Source organism: Pteropus vampyrus, unplaced genomic scaffold, assembly GCF_000151845.1.
Source record: "Pteropus vampyrus isolate Shadow unplaced genomic scaffold, Pvam_2.0 Scaffold153, whole genome shotgun sequence".
Lineage (NCBI taxonomy): Eukaryota > Metazoa > Chordata > Mammalia > Chiroptera > Pteropodidae > Pteropus > Pteropus vampyrus.
Genome location: NW_011888934.1, coordinates 4,062,603 through 4,069,052, shown reverse-complemented (window position 1 = coordinate 4,069,052; position 6,450 = coordinate 4,062,603). Strand labels below are relative to the sequence as shown.

The window sequence follows — 6,450 nt, the reverse complement described above, 5'->3', positions numbered from 1 at the left end:
CGAGTGCCAGAAATAAAAATGCCCAAGGAAGCTGACACTTAAAACAGTATGCTATTCATAAATTTGATGGAATATTAGTGGGCAAACATTTCAAAGGATGAAGATTAGTTATAGGTGCAGAGAGATTTCAGCAGAATGGAAAAAACTCTCAAGTCAGAATACACTACTGTAAAACAGTTACATAGTTTATAACTGTATTTGGGGAAGAAAATAAAATATCATTATTGATTAAAAATTTGGTTGAACCCAAGTCTGAGATCCTGTCTCCAGTCTTATTATCGAACTGTTAGTTTGAGACAATCATGAAAAAGAAAAAAATGCATTGTTAGAGAGATGAATAACCCAAAGGTAGACCATTGACTGACTGAAGTAGGGAGCTGTTTGACTCACTAGACAATTTTGGAATTTGGACCGTACAGATGAGTGATCATATAAGTTTGCTTATCTGTATGGAAGAACAGTTACTCAAATCCTATAATGAATATTTCAGGTGTGAGTAGTAAAGAATTCCAACTCCCCTCCCCTCAAAGGCGGTAAATTTCACAAAGGCAGTGGACCTTGTCTGCCTTATGAGGTACCTTATCTAGCACTAAGACCAGGGTAGCCTTAGCCTCCCCTCAGCTTGACTAAACTTTAGACAGGCTTCTTCCTGATTACAGCCCCCGACCTTCCTTTTCTTAAGGCATGTGCTTTAGAAAAGTTGCAGCAGAGCTGTCTCCCTTCTTGGGGGCTGAGGGCTTCCTGGGGAAGAGGACGGGCTTGGAGCGGTACTCCTTCAGGCGCTGCACGTTAGCCTGCAGGGACTCGGTGGACTTGTTCCGTCTTCTTGGATCCACCGAGATCCCAATAGTCCGGGCCTCCTTCTTGTGGATGCCCGCCACCCTTAATTCCTCCAGGCTGAAGCCCCTGCCGGCTCGCACCTGAATATGATACCTCACTGTGGGGCATCTCACAATAGGCCGGATGAGTCTGGACGCTGGGCGCGGGGTGATGCTGCCTGCTTTGGCTTGCTGGGCCTTGCGTCTGCAGATCTTCCGCACCGGCTGGTTAAACCACGTGGCCACACGCCCCTGCTAGTCCTTGTGGAAGTGGGGCTTCAGGATCATGCCATTTCGGCTGGGCACCATGGCTGCTCCCTACGGGCCTCCTCTGTGGGAGAACGGCTCAGGAATGTTTTGTAAGTGTCAAGGAGTAGGGTCTTTGCTAGTGGTGCTTATTTTCTTTATAATCATCCCAAAGAAACCATGCCTATGAACTAGAACTTTGGGGCTGATCTTTGTCCTCCATTTTATCGATCAGGAAACAACCAAAGAGGCTGCTTTGGCTATTTGCTGGAAGAGTAGATGGAAACCAGGATACATTATGTCTATGTAGTCTTGTGTTCTTTTTATCTCTTCTAGAAATTTGAAGTCTAGTCTGGTGTAACATTTTAATTAAAAGGAGAAACTTAACTGATTAGACTTACACAAAAGACAATTAGCAGAATTATTTAGGTGCAGATATATAACTTGAAGAAAGAAGAGACTCTTGCTCATTGATTGTTGGTCAGTTGAGCTACATAGTGTTTTACAGTTGACATAGCTCTTTCACATGCATCATTCGATTTGATCTCCAAAACAAGCTCTACGAGGCAAGAAATGTGTGATTAAACAATTTACCAAAGGTCATCTGGCTGGTAAATGGCAGAACAGAAACTAGAATAAGATTTTTATTTCTTCTAGTTTTTTAAAAAAATCTACAGTGTGTCTATTATGGCTAAGCACTGTAGTAGAGCTTGGAGACAGAGTGTGGAAAAAGAGTAGAATGGACAGCAAACATAAATAAGTTTATGACAGTTTTGATAGGTGCAAATGCAAGAAAAGTGCAGATTGTGATGAGAATTTGGAAGAGGGTCATAACCTTGCTTGGAGATGGGGTTTGGGTCAGGAAAGTCTGACCCATGGAAGTGACACTTATGTTCAGAGACCAGTGTCTTGGTTCCTAGTTTAACTAGGGTTCAATGATAACGGGCTTTATACTCTGGTTAGAAAGCTTGTCCTAGCAATATGTAAAGAAATGAGAAAAATAATGAGATGATGTTTTTCATCAAGCAAAATGTGTTTAATTTAAAGGTCTGTCCTATTTTCTGAGATTGTCTTTCCTTATTTATGGTTTTAAGACACACTTTCTTTTATACAATGGTTGTTATGGTAAATAAATTTTTTTCAGTGAATTATTTGGGCTATAAAAAATTTTAATTTCTACATTATCTCCCTATAATATCTACATTACATTTTATTTAAAATATTTTTAACCAGTGAAATCCTAAAGTCTGGGAACCAATGATCTATATCCTGCAGCAACCCCCAGTCTCACCCTTCCTTTTTATTTTATGAGTAGAGGAAAGACCTTTGCTTTGACTAATCTAGTAAGTCACAGGAATAAGATGGTACGCGCCTTTGTACTTACTTGGAAAATAGGATTGATATAACGAGACAAACTCAGAAGCATAATGTTATTTCAGGAAGTGAGAATAAACAGAAAATTTACACATATTATTTTATGTTCTTGCTAGGACGTTTCCTAGCAAGAGATCAAGTCAACCTATATATAGGTGAGGGTGAGAGACAGGGCAGAAGGAGAGTGAGTTGAAATTGAAGGCTGCTCTGAGAAGGCAAAGGCTGGCTGGGGTGAGAAGAGGGAGAGATTTCTTGATCCCTGTTGCTCTTTCTGCAGAGAATTTCTTTCTCTGTCTCTCCTCCTGGCATTGCTTGGATCTATCAACAGATTCTGTTTATGCGGTAGCTTTGTTGAAGGCTGTCGGGCTGGCAGAATGCCCTCCTTCACTGGAATGTGTCACAGTGCAGAGGGTAAAAGCAATCGATGGCCCTTCCTGTCCCACACCCCTCTTCCTGCCCTTATAAATACTTTTATTTGCATTCTGTCATTGTGGCTGTGGCTTATCCCTTTGCATTTGCCCTTTCTAGTTGAAAGTCATTAATCTGCAAATGCAACTAATTAGCCCTTCACTGTTCTGGGAGCAAAAAACACTGCTCACTCATCACCCTAGTTTATTGGATGCCAGAAAATGTACACTTAAGGATCAATGAATCTTGCCAATAGAAGGAGTGCCCTGTATAATTACACAATTGGCCTTGGTAAGCTATAAAATGAGAATTGCACAGAGGGCCTAAAACCTGCCCCAGAATTGTGCAGTGACTTAAACAACAGGCTTACATTTCTTATCTTCTCAAGTAACTTGCGCCCATTTTGTAAGGCAAGCCATCTCAATCCATCTTCTTGATGAGTGAAGCACAGAAAATTAGGTGAAATTGGGTGTATTTCAGCCCTGACATTTTTCTTTTTGGAGAAAGGTTGAACTCAGGACCTAAGGGTTGGTATAAGGTTGAAAATCACTTTATCTTATTTTTTCAATGGGAATAAGAAAAGAAATTCTTTGTCCCAAATAAAATAAAAACTAAAATGCTATGCCTAACCCTTTTTTTTAACTAAAAAAAAAAAAAAAAAAAAAGATATAATGGACTCCATGTCTCCAGAGAAAACTCCTGATTCCTTTAAAGGGAAATAATTTTTCTATAGAGGCAAATGTGTTAGAGAAAGTTAGAGGCATGGTACCTGTGGGATGCTCGATTGGGCAGCAGTTTAAGTCACAGATGAATATCCTCCCTATTCACAGAGTGTCCAGTTGTGCTGTGGGTATGTGCATGTGTGGATATACGTTTCTTTGTGTGTGATTGCTAATGTGTGTGTGTGTGTGTGTGTGTGTGTGTGCGTGTGTTGTACACAGAAATACTTTTCCACCAAAGAGAAATGCAAAGTTGAAAAGGACCCGCAAAAAAGATGTGGAAGGTATCATCTATGTGGCAGTAAGTCCAGGGAGAATAAAAGTGTTTACAATGACTCATACTAGGCAACCTTTGGGGAGAGTGAGTTGGGCAGTGGGGAAGAGAGCAGGTGTTAAAGAGGATTGTCGTCATCACTGGTCACAGTTCACAGTCTATGCCATTTGCAGAGAACCGGCACAGGTCTATGCGACACAACTGCAGTTCTGTCTACCAGTTACTGTGAGCCAGGTGCTTTTTGGCTCTGTGGTGAGAGAAGTGATTCAAGTGATCAGTGCAGGACCAGAGAGCTCCCCATTTTTATCTTTGCCTCGTGGTTAAACATGTCTTTGAGCAAATGGGGATGGACCTTGAAATGAACACTTAGAACTGTTCTTTTCTCTTTCTCAGAATATTCACAATAATTTAAGAATAGCTAATAAAGTTGGCTTTCCTGAATAGTATCTATTTTTCTTTGAAAAAATATTTTAACCTTTTCTTCTCTTTCTCTCTTTCTCTGCTCATCCTCACCTGTACTTTGAAATTCAGGGATACAAAGACAGTGGTAATAGACTTAAATTTATTCAGATCCACCATCTGTACCTACATATTGTTTATTTAACGTTACTTATTTCCAGAGCGGCATTATCATAACAGAGTGATAGAGATTAAGCCTTCTCTGTTCTTGAATGCATAGTCTAATGCAGTGGTTCTTAACATGTTTGCGGGGCACAAACCCCTTTAAGAATTGCTGTCACAATAAACCTTCCTTTTCCCATAAAAATGTTCATACCAATACACTCATGCCATCTTACTTTTGATTTTAGGGAATTCGCAGACACTGTAAAACGATTGCTTTCTGGAGTTGATTTAAATCTGTTGGTCAAATGCAGTGTGTGTGAAACAATGGAGAAATTAAAACATGCAGTAAGATCTATGAGCACATTATGTTACAGAATAATAAGAAGCTGCTGGTTTATGGTAATGACTAAGATTTAGTCTTGAGTTAGGTAGACCTAAATCTAAACAGAACTCTTTTACTTCCTAGCTGTGTGAGCAATTATTTAACTTATCTAAGCTCCAGTTTCCTCATTAAAAAGAGGGTAATAACATCTACTACCTCAGTGGGTTGCTGAGATATGTACATAGCTTGGGACATAATCAGCCCCTGCCTCAAATATTAGCGGTTGTCATTATTGTTAATAATGGAGAGTGTTATTCTGAATTAATCACAGTAGTGAATCCTTTCTTCCCCTGCTTGTCAGTTTCCTTTGCCATCCTCAGGCAAACAAACTCTGTTGGGCATTCCTGAATATCCACCCTCTCCACTTTAAAACTTCTTCTACTTAGCTACTAAGTCTCATCACACTTGAGAAAATTTAGTTTTAGACTTTGAAAAGCAAAGAGGTCCATGTTTGTTTGTTCGTTTGTTTGTTTTAACAGTAATTTATTTCACGTTGACTTGAGGCGACTGCAGACTATAGAAGTCAAAGAAGAAAATGCTTAGTCACCTGTGGCAGTGTTTACTTAGAACATTCCTCAACAGTGGCCTCTTCCACTTCCTTTTTACACACCCTGATTTTCACCATGAACTTTTTGATTTTTCTTCTTCTGTCCTCTTCTTTTTAAACATTCCTTATCAGTGGCAATTCTCTGTTTGGTTCTAGTCAAACCACTTTATTAGTAATAATTAAGCATCTTCTACCTCTTAGCCACTGAGCTAGATACTAGGGACATAGAATTAAATAAAATATGATCCTTATACTTGGAAGTCCTTGGCACCTAATAGTCTATCGATTATAGTGTCATTATCATCATCACTGTTTTTTGTCGAACAGGTACTTTGTGTCAGGCATTGTGCTAATCATTTTGCATACATTATTTTGTTTCCTGTCACTTCATAATAGAATCTTTTTTTTTTTTCCTAGAATCACTCATACTTTTATCCCAGTGCTGCAAGATTTTATTTGCTCTCTTTAGCCCTGCCTATCAGTTCTCATTTCTCCCAATGGCAATTATTATCAGTATCTGCAGGACCTTCTCTTGGTTAACAACTAAGTGTATGGAGCCCTAGAGTTCTCCAAAGCCTGGGTATAGCTGTGCTTTACACCCCGTCTATGCTTTGAAACTAAGAAATGATATGGCCTATGCTTCAACAAGTCAAAGACTGGCCAGTTTTCAGTCTTGGATGACTCGAACGTGTTCCAGGTCAGACTTAGGAGATATAAATATGATCCATATAATTAAGAATGACAGAGTTTTCTGGCTCCACCGAAGAGTTGAGGATTGACCCAAAAGCTGGAATTCTAACCAGAATGGTGGTGAATCTCTGCAGTTTATGAATTCACTGACTTTTAAAAATATAACATTAGAATCTAAGATGACATTAGAAGACAGTGACTAAGAATTTTGCAACATGAAAAGAACTATTTAAATGAATCTCATTATCTTTGATAGAATGTTTACAATAAGCTGCATCTACACAATTGTATGATTTCTCCATATGATGCAAAGAGGTTGGTCATTTATTGATATACTAGAGCTGCATAATTCCCAACATCTTGTTATATGCAACAAATAATGTGTTTGGCATAGTGTAGATCAGGGGTTTCCAAACTTTCTGGGGGAG

The 6,450-nt window shown here is 39.2% G+C and overlaps 1 pseudogene; it reads right to left on the bottom strand.

Annotated features, from left to right (window-relative positions):
* Positions 1–677: 677 nt before the first annotated feature.
* On the bottom strand, positions 678–1,164 carry LOC105298453 (annotated as a pseudogene).
* Positions 1,165–6,450: the final 5,286 nt, after the last annotated feature.